Genomic DNA, 13401 nt, shown 5'->3' on the forward strand with positions numbered 1-13401 from the left:
AAGTTTCAACAAAGTTGAGTATCCAAATTGAATAATTACTGATACTGTCTTAAAGGAGACCTGGTGGTGCAGTGGTTAAGAGCTCGGCTGCTAACCAAAAGATCGGCAGCTCAAATCCACCAGCCACTCCTTAGAAACCCGATGGGGCAGCTCTACTCTATCCTATAGGGTTGCTATGAGTTGGAATCGACTCAACAGCAATGGGGTTTACTGTCTTAAAAGTGACAGTATTCTATAGGTAGCCTGCTGTATGAAAGACTTTAAATTCACAAAATATGCAGAGATGTTGAATAGAAAAGAGTGAGAAGAATATGTATTGAATTTAAACAAGAATGAAAATTACAAAATATTTCTTACAATTACATAGTTAGAATCAATGGTAGATTTATCCTAGAATGTGTAGAAATCATGCCACCAAAAGGAATCTTAGAAACTGACGGTAATAGAAGCCAGGAGGAAATTCTTTAATTTTTGTTAGTTATGAAGTCATTTTCAATAGAAATGTTTTGGAGAGCCTATTTAATACTGATTATCTCTTAGAATCCTGTCCTAAGTTGACCTTGGAGGGGAAGTCAGGAACTGCGTAGTTTTCCACTAAGTTTTTCAGTTCATTCCTCTGATTTTAAGTTAATTAACTGGTTTTGCATCATCACCTTTCTATTTTAAATATACAGTATAACAGGCTTTGCTTGAAATCAGTGTTCTAGATAAGCTTCATAAAAAAAAAAGCTTCGTAGCAGTGCATTAAACTGTCTATTACATGGACTTGGAATAGATTCTGAGAACGTTAGATCACCTTTCTCCACTTGGCTACTGGGATCTACATGCTATTGGACACACAGATGAGGTGTTGCTTTATGGTGGGGGACTTGGCAGAGAAAGTCAAGGCAGGGGCTTCAGTACATAACCTGGCAAATGATCTCAAACTCCTATTGAAGCCTGGGGGGAAGGACAAGAGCAGCAGATCTAGGGGAGACTTGACTTAAATCTGTGGGCTTCTGATGGGAAGTTTGGTATTGGCCCCACTACAATATGTCAGTTTTCCCTGATCCCCAAGGGGCTGAGAAGGAGCTGAATGGCCTGAGTTTTCACTGCTGCCTGAGGAAGAGACAATTCTGAAAGACCAGATACAAGGAACCTTCCTGCAAACTTCAAGAAACTCAGAGTGCCTGTTTCTCATTCCCCCACTGGCATTTTCTGATGCCAGGAATTCATTGCAGCATTGTTCTTAGTGTCAAACAACTGGAAACAAAGTGAGCACAGTTTAGAGAGGGGTGGTTGAATAAATTATACATCTACACCATGGAAGACAGCAGCTATTAGGAATGATGAATTAGATATTTATCAGTGAGTTAGAGGGGTTTCCAGGAACTATTGTTTTGTAAAAGAAGATGCAGAAAAGTATATAACAGTCCATTTTCGAGAAAATGCCCTATCTCCTTTTTACATGCATGTATGTATATGAGTTTGTGTGCCGGTGAATATGTGTATCTCCCTCTACAGGATTAAATCGTTTTAGATGGTTTACCTTAGTGGTACTAGAGAGCTGGGTGGGGGCTGATGTGGGTAGAATGAGGAGGAGAGGGAGTGACGTGACGGTAATAAAGCCAAAGAGGGAGGAAAATTACACTAAAATTGAAAAAACAAAATGAACTTAACATTTCTTGCATTGAGGTGGTAGAATTGGTCCTCTTACTAAAACATCCCAGTTGATAGGCATTCAGCTCAAGTGCCTGAGGCAATGCAATGCAGTATATTGCCTATCCTTTCTTGAGGCCAATTAAAAAAAACCAAACCAGTTGCCGCTGAGTCCAACTTGTGGCAACCCCATGTGTTACAGAGTAGAACTGTGCTCCATAGGATTTTCAAGGCTGTGACCTCTTGGAAAGAGCCAGGTCTTCTGAGGCACTTCTGGGTGGGTTCAAACTACCAACTTTTTGATTAATAGCCAACTGCTCAACTGCTTGCACCACCCAGGGACTCCTTGAGGCCAACTTCCCAATTTCAAATCCCAGCGCCTCCTCACCTCCCCTCCATTCCCCCATCCTGGGTATATGTTCTTAGACCAGTTACTTAATTTCTCTCTGTGTTTTAGTTTCCTCATCTGCAAAATAAGGATGATATTAGCCTATCTTATGGGGTAATCGCAAGAATTAGGTTTTTGCAAATTAAAGTTGTAGAGTAATACCTGGTAGGGAATAAGTTCTCAATAAGCATTAGCTACTATTACAGGGAGCCAACCTTTTTTTAGGATTTGAGAAGTACTTTCAATATTTGAGTGTGTATTTGGCAGACTACTTAGGGAACATCATTTATGGGTTGTAGTAGGAGAGCTGGGGGAGGATATTAAAAGACTTACCCAACTCCTTGCTTTACAGAGCACACAATGAAGTTGGAGAGACAACATATACACAAATAAAAACTGCACACTATTTACAGGGTAAAATAGGATGCATCAATTACAATAGCACAAACTGAGTAACTGCTGAAAAGAGCACTTAGAGAAATCATTGAATTTGGAGGGATTTAGGGAAAGTTTTCTAAAGAAGACTCGTTTTGGAACTTCTTGTGGTGGTGGTTTTTGTAGGTAAGGTCTGTACCTCTGACCAAAAAAGGATGAACAAACATTGAGGTAATAGATGAAAGTTGTGTAGACAGGAACTTTATTCCTTTCCTTATGTAGTATGTGTTGATGCATTGCTATGTTTGGGACTCCACTATTTCTAAATCTCATTTAATCTGTTCGTGTCTTTGGACCAGTGGCTTTCTAAAAGCTAGGAGAACAAATTTGGCCAAGGAAAGCTGTAGAATGTATCCTACTTTAGCCTCTGAGGGGATTTGGGGGAAATGAATTTTTCAGTCTAGTAAATTTCTCCCCAGCTCCCGCCCCATTAGTTCACTACAACTTCCACTACTGGGTCTCTTAATTTTTTAAGCTAACATAAAAAATAGACCTGTTATTTGAATTTGCATTCTCTGAATTATCCAAGTTATTTCCCCCATAAAGTTTTGATTTTATGATTATTTCATTCTTGTAGTTTATGATGCCAATTTTCTTTTATCAATATAGTTCTCTGCTAACATTATGAGTTAGTGAGAAAATAAGATTTGTATTTTCTAAATTGCCATTCAGTCAGACATTTATTGAGTAGAAAACCAGCTAAATATTAGGTCTTATGGTAAGCTTTGGGGTTAAAACCAATTGCTGTTGAGTTGATTCTGACTTATGATGACCCCATGTGTATCAGAGTAGAACTATGCTCCATAGGATTGCCAGGCCTTTCTTTTGAGGTGTCTCTAGGTGGACTAGAGCCTCCATCCTTGCAGTTAGCAGCCAATTGGCTTCACCGTTTGCACCATGCAGACACTCCAGGCTTTGAGGTTACAGAGGAAGAACAATACTAGAGGAACTCTTCTGTAATGGTGAAGGTAAGAAGTAAAGGAACAGTTGCAACGAAGTGTGATCAGAATGAGGGTAACCTGTAGAAATAGAGGGTGAGGTATAAACAGGAGTTGTGTCCGGGACAGAGGGGGACTGGGGAGAAGGAAGGAAAGAACAGGTTGGAAAGTGTCCCACAATTAGTCATAACTGAGTTGAGTTTGGAAGGATAAATGCAATTGCCCAAGGGAAGAGGAAGAGGAAAGACTTTCCAAAGGCAAAAGCATGAAAGGGCAGCTAGAGCATAGAGGACAAATGGGGGTGTAAGCTAGCATCAGATCCGGTGTAGATTCACAAGAAGGGACGAGAATCAGGATCAACACAAAAACACATACCTCTACTCTCCAACTTTTTCACCGTTTCTGATAGCTGCCTCCCCCCACCCTCCTCAACAGCTCTCTCTACTTCTCTGCTGCGTTGGATAATTTGTTGCACTGACCACACAAAACTCACAGACCTTACAGTTATGTGGTTGATTAAGGAAGTAACAGACTACACCTTGGGATCAGGATCAATTTAGAAGTAACAGGATATAACTCAGGAGACAGGATCAGCTTTGACAATCAGGAAGCTTCCAACCAGGACAGCTCTCAGCTTCTCTGCCTTTAGCCTCCCTGCTGTCGGCCTCTCCACTCCTGACTGGCCCGACTTATGGCCAGTGTAGCAGCCCTATTGGCTGCTGCCCTTTTAGTAGCAGCCTTCCGCTGTTAACTGCCAGTGCTACTGCCAGGCCCCTCTTCCAGACCGTTACGCTGCTGGGTACCTCTAGGTCTCTGCCTTCACTATGTCAAGTGTTACAGCTCCTTTTAGCTCTGCCAACAAGTGCCTGAAGGTGCTCAGCTCTCTCTCTGGATTGGCAAGCCCACCACAGCCACCACCCCTCCAGGGGCTGACCAGCCCACTGTCTCTCCGTCCTCAATGTTACAGCTCTCCTGGGTCAAGGAGGTTCTCAGCTCAGCGACTCTGTCTCCAAAGGATGCACTCTGCTCCAGACTATTCTTGATGGTACTGAGGTCCCGCCGCACCTCCCGGCCTCTGTGGGATTGTCCCTTATGTAAGCCTAGCAAGGTGACAAAACTGACCAATGCCCAAGGTGAACCACAAGTCAGTCAATCCTATTGGGTGATTTTATGCACCACTATTTGCATAGCAAATTGACCAATCCCTGCAAGGTTCATAAAATAAACCAATCACAGGGCAGACTGTGGTCCAACCAATCATTTTTGGCAGAATTATAAACCCAGTGCCAGAAAGGCTATATTTAAAGAGAAACCCATTGTACTGCAGGGTGTGGGGGTGCTATTGAACTAAGCTTGGAGAATGTATGTATGTATGTATAATGTGAAAAAAAAACATGGGTTTATAAATACTAATAAGTTTGGATTTTATATTTATGAATGGGAAGACATTGAAGTGACAATTGGGTCTGCATTTTAAATCACAGTTGTAGCAGTTTTGAGAAATTGAAGGTCCGGACTACCAGTCTAAAGATTAATCATGGGAAAAGTGATGAGGAACAGAAATAAGACATAATAATAAATATAGGAAAAGGCATGTTTGAGAGGCATAGAAAATAAATTTGGTAAGTAATTAAGTGTGAGGTGCCAAAGGAAGAATCTGTGATGGTTCCTTAGTTACTGGTGTGGATGATGGGGTATAGAGATCAAGAGTCACTGTAAGCAAGCGGATAAATTTTGTGAAAGTCAAGAAGAGACCTGGGATGGAGATTGAGGTTTGGAAATTATATTAATATATATATTATATATTATTATTTGGAGTGGATTTGTTTACGAAGTGAGAAGAGATGGTGACTAAGATGGGACCAGGCATGGAAAGAGAGTCCTTCAAAGGAGACTAAGAAGGAGAAACCAGAGAAGAGCAACTAAGAGAGGGTATTATAAGCAGTGGAAGGAGGAAGTTTAGAGAAATAGGATGCTGTTTATATTAGAGAGGCCAAGTAAGTGAAGGACTTAAAAGTGTTTATTGAGTTTGACAAGTAGCATGTCGTTGGTGGCTTAGTGGCAGTAATCATGAGCAATCATAGAGCCATGCCAGAGGATGTCGCGATGGGAGATGAGGAAATAAGACCTTAAGTGTAAACTGTTCTCAATAAGCATGGAAGTGGCAGCATGGAATAGTGCAGTGATTGCAATAAACATGGAGGGTTAGTTAAGAAGGGACTTGCTTAGCGAAGGGATTTGCATTTCTTTACCCTTTTCTTTAAATTTTGCATCTCTTTTATAGCTATTGTACATTAAGTGTTATGTTTTGTCATTTAAAATTTTTAAAAGTTGGGCTGTGAATTTGACCCCTGGTGGCACAGTGGTTAAAGCGCTCAGCTGCTAACTGAAAGTTTGGCTGTTCAAACCCACCAGCTGCTCTGTGGGAGAAAGATGTGGTAGTCTGCTTCCATAAAGATTTACAGCCTTGGAAACTCTATGAGGCAGTTCTACCCTGTCCTATAGGATCACTATGAGTCAGAATTGACTCTACAGCCATGGGTTTTGGTTTGAGTTTGGCTGTGAATTTAAGAGAACAGGCAGTAGCTGGGGAGTGGGGGAAGACATAGGAGGTAGGGCTATGGGTCTCTTATATTACAGTCACCTAGGGAACTTTCCCCAAATACTGATGCCCAGATGAGCATCAATTAATCAGAATCTGTACAGGTAGGGCCTGGGTGTTGACATGTTTTTTAAGAGCTCCACGTAATTCTGATGCATAGTGAGGGTGAAAAACTACTGAGGGATTTTTCTGTTAAAAAGGGAGCGACTGAAGTCTGTTTAAATAGTGGGGGAAATGAGCCCGCTATAGTTTATATTACAGTAAGTCCCAGGGTTAGGAACATGTGAATTATGGACAACTAATACTTGCCCTTTAACGTTAGGTAAATTTGCCCTCACTTTGAAGGAATTAAAGCAATCCCTAAAAAAAAAAAAAAAATTTTTTTTTTTTTTTTACTCACAACAAATTCTTCATCGCAATCACGTTCACTTGCACAAGCAGCTTTTAAATCACTGAGAAGACTTCAAGTCTTTTCTTGCACTAACCAACCCCATTGTAGTCGATTCAATTCCGACTCCTAGGGACCCTATAGGACAGAGTAGAACTGCCTCACAGGGTTTCCAAGTAGTGACTAGTGGATTCAAACTGCCAGGCTTTTGCTTAGCAGCGAAACGCTTAACCACTGTACCGCCAAGTCTCTCTTTCTGCACTAATGTCACACTAAATAAGAACTGTATGCACCTGTTCTGATTTAACTACAAATTTGACTTAAAAGACTCAGGACCGGATCTCTGTAACCCAGGGACCACAAGTAGTGTATTGATATGAATTACCGTTAACTTATATCCAAAGAGACTGATATTATAGAACTAAACAGAGCATTGGCCTTAGAATTAAGAGACATAATGCATTTTATTTCTATTACCAGTTAGTTATATAATTTTGTGCAAGTCAAAAAATTTCCACATGGGTACAATATGGAGGCTGATCCTTCACTGAAGGTCTGTTTCGAATTTTTTTTTAAAGAAGTCATCTACTTTTTGAAGAGAGTCACGGCTGTCTAGAATAAACATCTAATCTGTAACTGCAGTTAAATATAATTCCAACTCTAATCTTAGGATGATTCCTTAACTTTTTCTTTCACCTCTGAAATAGAAATATCTAAGGTTAATGGGTTTTAACGGGTAAGGTTAATGGGATGAAACACATCCAATACTATCCTTAGAGAACTACAGGGCTCAGAGAAAACTTATTCTGTGTTCTCCTATACCGTCAATGCTTATTCTGCAGTTAGATTTGTTTTAAAATTAGTTTTTCAATTTTTGAAAAAGATACTTTAAGGTAAAAAGAATGACAAAAATCATCTAGGTCAAACTTCTCATTTTGAAAAAGGAGAACATTTCCTTAGGATCAAAGAGAAAGTTAGTGGTAGAGTACCTTATCCCTCATTCTGTGCTTTCTAGACTAGTCAACTCGATCGTAGATGGGAGGCCTACGTAAGCCCTGTTGCCTTGGCAGTATAGAAGGTTCAGAGCACAAGGCCCAGGAACCAGTGCCCTGGTTTAATGGAAGTTTTATTTCACATCCACTTAAACTTTATAGAAATTTGATTAAGGCTGAATTTTAAACTCACTTTGAAAATATCAAGTCCTACACAATTGCATTTATAATAACCACAAATAAAGCTTAAGACTTATAAAATAGATATATATGTGTATGTACGTGTGTGTGTGGAGCCCTGGTGATGCAGTGGTTAAAAGTTCAGCTGCTAAGCAAAAGGTCAGCAGTTTGAATCCACTGGCAGCTCCTTGGAAACGCTTTGGGGCAGTTCTACTCTGGCCAGTAAGGTCACTGTAACCTGGAACTGACTCAAGGGCAACGGATTTGGTTTTGTTTTTTTGTGCGTGTGTGTGTATTCTAATCCCTTAGTTTTAAATCTTTGTCATCGATACAAAGAAAAATAAATTTTAGGGCACTTAGTTTAGATAGTTACACTCAGAAAAATAGTTTGTTATATGTCAAACTAGATATAATTTTCTCACAGGAAAAGAAGCAAAGTCGTCCTTAGAAATCAGAGATATTTATAGGAAATAATTTAAAAGCAAAGGAAAATTATTCCTAAGTAGCAGAACAAACATTGTCATATCTCCTAGGTGTATAAATAGAGCATTAGGTCAGTTTTAAGATAATTTCTGCTCCAGCTTTGTTCTCAATCTTAAGAAATGATAATGAAAGTTACTAGCATTGCTTATGATCATCAACTGCTTTCAAGGTTAAAAATGTGCGTCAAGTACCCTGAAGCAGAAACTGTCAACTCAACTTTTCACACTTAGCTTTTAAACTTTTTGTGCTTAAGTATTTGATAGACAAAATGAGAACCAAATTAGGATTTGTTCAAACAGATCAAAAGGGAAAATTATAGTTGTGATACTGCAGAAAAATTGAAATCTTTATAGAAACTATTTTTTACAAATCATTTAACCAAAATTCTGAATTGGGTTTAAGGGATGTTAAATGGGTTAACTCTGAAGGTGTGTAAATGAACCTTAGAGTGGATTCTGATCCAATTTTTGTGTTGTGATCTCCCCAAAAGCTCTGTGACATGATGGCATATGTAAAGCAACACCCCCTACTTTAAACTTTAGGAGCGTTTATTTATTTACAATGCAGGGTGCACTGTCTGGAAGATCCAGTCGAAAAAGGGAGGCCCAAATGTTTTCGCTAAGCTACATATGGCCAAATAATTTCAAATTATTATAATTTAAATTACAATTTCAAATTATGTCTCTGTTGAGTGTCAAAGTTTCTCTTGGCTCAGAAGTTACGAATTAGACCAAATAATTTAAAATTATTATACTTTAAATTGTAATTTAAAATTATGTCTCTGTTGGGTATCAGTTACTCTTGGCTCATAAATGAAGAATTAGCCCATTTAGGTGCAGCTGTTGCCATTTAGGATCTCATGGGTACATTAAATTTCTTGGCTTGATACTTCTGACAGATGAGCTGAAAACTGTTTATTGTGATTTAATTTGAGGCAAAGTTTAATCTCAGCACTGATAAAGCATTTAAAAACTACATACAAGTTAGAACTACCTTTCTCATTATGACAAATTCTCTTTTATATTACCTCACAGAATGAAAAGAAATAAATAATCTAGTTTTTCTTATAGGGATTGTTATATATTTAAATGTTGGTTCTTTTCGCTGGGAATGAGTGAACAGGACTGTGCCTGCTATTGTAAGATGAAGGAGGCCAGTTTTATCCCATTCTTGAACCACATGTCAAGTTCTTTCGAACTGTACTATTAACTGAAAAAAGTCTCCTTAAAATAAATACTCCAAAGCATTGTTCTTTTTTTTAAATTTTACAAAATGGTACAAAGATAATCTGTAATAATAAATGTATGAAAATACCCAGGAAAATTCTTAAAAAATAAAAGTGATAAAGGAAGATTGCCTGTACCAAATTTAATAAGGTCGCTGATATCAGAAGAAATAGATTAATGGAACACAAGAAAAAGTATAGGATCATACCCATGCATACATAAGAATATATTATGTAAAAAAGGTAACATCAGAAAGTAGCATTGGTGAAACAAGTTACCTTTTGGGAAAAAATAAAGGTGGATTAAATATTTTAAATGGAAATATTGAACACAGAGTGTTATGGATAACATTGGGAAGAGTGGGAACTCCAGAACACTTAATTGTGCTCATGTGGAACCTGACCATAAACCAACAGGTGGTTGTTCGAAAAAAACAAAGGGATTCTGCATGGTTTAAAATCAGGAAAGATGGGCATCTGGGTTGTATCCTTTCACCATACTTATTCAGTCTGTCTGCTGAGTAAATAATCCAAGGAACTGGACTATATGAAGAATGTGGCATCAGGATTGGAGGAAGACTCATTAACAACCTGTGTTATGCAGATGAAAAAACCTTGCTTGCTGAAATTGAAGAGAACTTGAAGCACTTACTAATGAAGATCAAAGACTACAGCCTTCAGCATGGATTACACCTCAACATAAAGAAAACAAAAATTCTCACAACTGGACCAATAAGCAACATCATGATAACAAACAGAGAAAAGATTGAAGTTGTCAAGGATTTCATTTTACTTGGATCCACAATCAATGCCCATGGAAACAGCAGTCAAGAAATCAAACGAAGTATTGCATTGGGCAAATCTGCTAAAAGAGACCTCTTTAAAGTGTTCAAAAGCAAAGATGACACCTTGAGGACTAAGGTGACCCAATCCATGCTATTTTCAATCACCTCATAGACATGCGAAAGCTGGACAGTGATTAAGGAAGACTGAAGAATTGATGCCTTTGAATCATGGTGTTGGGGAAGAATATTGAACATATATACCACGAGCTGCAAAAAGAACGAACAAGTCTGTCTTGGAAGAAGTACAGCCAGAATGCTCCTTAGAAGTGAGGATGGTGAGACTTCATCTCACGTACTTTGCACATGTTATCAGGAGGGACCAGTCCCTGGAGAAGGACATTATCCTTTGCGAAGTAGAGTTTCAGTGAAAAAGAGGAAGACCTTTAACGAGATGGATTGACACAGTGGCTGCAACAATGGGCTCAAACATAGCAACGACTGTGAGGATGGCACAGTGTTCTGTTCTGTTGTACATGGGGTCCCTAGGAGTCAGAACAAACTCAACAGCACCTAACAACAACGACAAACAGAATGGAGTATAGCTAAATTTAAGATTTTTAACTTGAAAAACAATCCAAGCTTTAATTTCACCTTTTTAAAAAACTTAAATTTTTTTCTCATCATTATCTTATACATATTGTTTAATGGGGAAATGCACATTTATCCTATTTTGTATTCCAGTTTATTTATATTATTACAATCTTATTCATTAGGTCTATATAATATTTTTAGTTTTCATTTTAGTGGTTATTTTAACAACCTTACCTTTTTTCCCCAAATGTATATAATTTAGAGCTAGCAGTTTAGTGTAAGACCATTAGGGATTTTTTCTCTTTATATACAAGTATGTGTATATTCATATGCTTTTGTCTCATTGACAAAAATGGAAACATACTATATGTACTATGTGGTCTTTCATTTCTTTCCACTACACAATATATTTTAGAAATAAGATAACCTTTAGAATAATGTAGTCTCTTTTTTCAAATTCAAAACAAAAAATTCTGCAATGATTTTCATTGGAAATCAATTTGTAATAAAAGAAATTTTTCTTAATTTGTAGGCTGCATGCTTAAAAAAAACCTTGCTGCTTTACTTCTTTTAAAGAATATGTTGTTATATATTATTTTTATTTTTACCTGAGACTACTTATTTTGATGCATTAATTACGGCCATTTGCTTATATTGTTATATTTTTAGTTCAGAATTAAAAAACTTGTATTTCTCTCTTTTTCCTTTTCTATTATGGTGTTACTTATACGATGTGCATTCTGTTTATGTTAATATTTTAAGAGTGTTTGGAGGTAAACAACCTGTTTTTAACGTTACTTATAAAAGAGTTAAGGCAATTCATATAATACTGCAATGATCAATTTATAGCTTTCTAATGCTCCTTGGAAACTCTATTGGGCAGTTCTACTCTGTCCTATAGGGTCGCTATGAGTCAGAATCGACTCGACGGCAGTGGGTTCTTGGGTTAATCAAACATCCTACATCTTTTATTTTAATGGGAGAAGATTATTTTCATGTTCTTTAGTAATTTTTTCCATTCCTTCATTCTTCGTCATTAGCTAAATAAGACAGTGTTTTTTGTTGTCATTATTGGTTTTGTTTTATTCTAATATTTCAGTACTCATAATAATTAGCACTAATCCTTGCCTTTCTAGAAAGTCCATAGTTACTATGTTATATCAGTAATTACATAAATTTATATTTGTTGTGAGGTTGTTTATTCATCTCTCAACTTCTTAATACCATAAATACTTAACTACCTCTATTTGGATGCTTTTTATATTTGTTCACTGAGTCCTCTTGAGTCTTCCAGAGATTTTTACAGAAAACATACACTTGAGTGCTAAATATTCCAGGTCTAAAAATATTTTCCTGTACTTCTACATACATAGGATAGCTAGATTAAATATAATAATCCTGGGCTACACATTTTATTTTCTAATTCAACTTTTTATTTTGAGATGATTATAATAAATTCACAGGCAGTTGTAACAAATAATATAGAATTCCCATGTGTTCTTTACTCAGTTTCCCCCAATAGTAACACCTTGCAAAACTAAAATAAAATATCACAAATGGGATATTGATGTTGGTACAGTCAAGATACAGAATATTTCTTTCACCACAAAGATCCCTCATGTTTCCCTTTTATAGCCCAGTCGTTTCCCACCTGCTCTCTTCCTTCCCTCCCCCTAATTCCTGGCAACCACTAATCTATTCTCCATTTATATATTTTTGTCATTTCAAGAATGTTATAAAAATGGAGTCATACAATATGTAACTTTTTAGAAACACAATTGATTCATGTACATTTTTCTTGTATCCTATAAAAAAAAATAGCCTTGCTGAATTCACTAATTCTAGATTTATAGATTCCTTGGGAATTTCTATCTTGTCATCTGTAAATAAGAACAGGGTTATTTCTTGCTTTCCAGTCTGTGTGAGTTTTATTTCCTTTTCTTGACTTATTGCACTGGCTAGAACTTTCAGCACTATGTTGAATAATGGTAGTAAGAGTGAACATACTTGCTTTGTTCCTACTTGTAGGGGTTAAGCATTCAGTCTTTCACCACTTAGTATAAAGTTAACTGTGGGCTTTTTTGTGTGTGTGAATGTTCTTTCTCCAACTGAGGGAATTTCCTTCTATTCCTATTTTTCTGAGCATATTTTATCATGAATGGGTACTGAATTTTGTCAAATGCTTTTTCTGCATCAGTCGATCATGTGATTTCTCTCCTTTAGCCTGTTAATATGGTATATTACACTGATTGATTTTCAAATACTGGAACTGCCTCATATCCCTGGAATAAACTTCACTTCATCACAGTGTATAGTTTTTTTTAATATATTGCTGAATTCTATTTGCTAATATTTTACTAAGGAGTTTTTATGTCTATATTCATGAGGAATATTGGATAAGTGGGGAGTCCAGGATCTACACTCGGCCTTTGCTGAGAGGGTGGACATGGGACCATAGTTTTTCTGTGGTGTTTGGCTGGAGAAGAGTGGTTATTGTCTAAAAGTTTTCTGTCTTGGTACGCTGCCCCAGTTGTTTGGCTAAAGAAAGCAGGTATTTGCTGTGACTTTGTCAGTGCCTACTGGGGTTTTGACTTGACAGCAATGTTTTGTTTTGTTTTTACTGGTGTTTCTGGGTTGCTGGCATCTTTAGCATCAAGTCTGGGATATGTGGCAACAAGAACACCCAGGAAACTCACCACTATTGTCATTCCAAAGATACTGAGGACCCTAGCCAGTCTGCCTTCTTCTCTTCACCT

This window comes from Elephas maximus, chromosome 15 (assembly GCF_024166365.1).
Source record: "Elephas maximus indicus isolate mEleMax1 chromosome 15, mEleMax1 primary haplotype, whole genome shotgun sequence".
NCBI lineage: Eukaryota > Metazoa > Chordata > Mammalia > Proboscidea > Elephantidae > Elephas > Elephas maximus.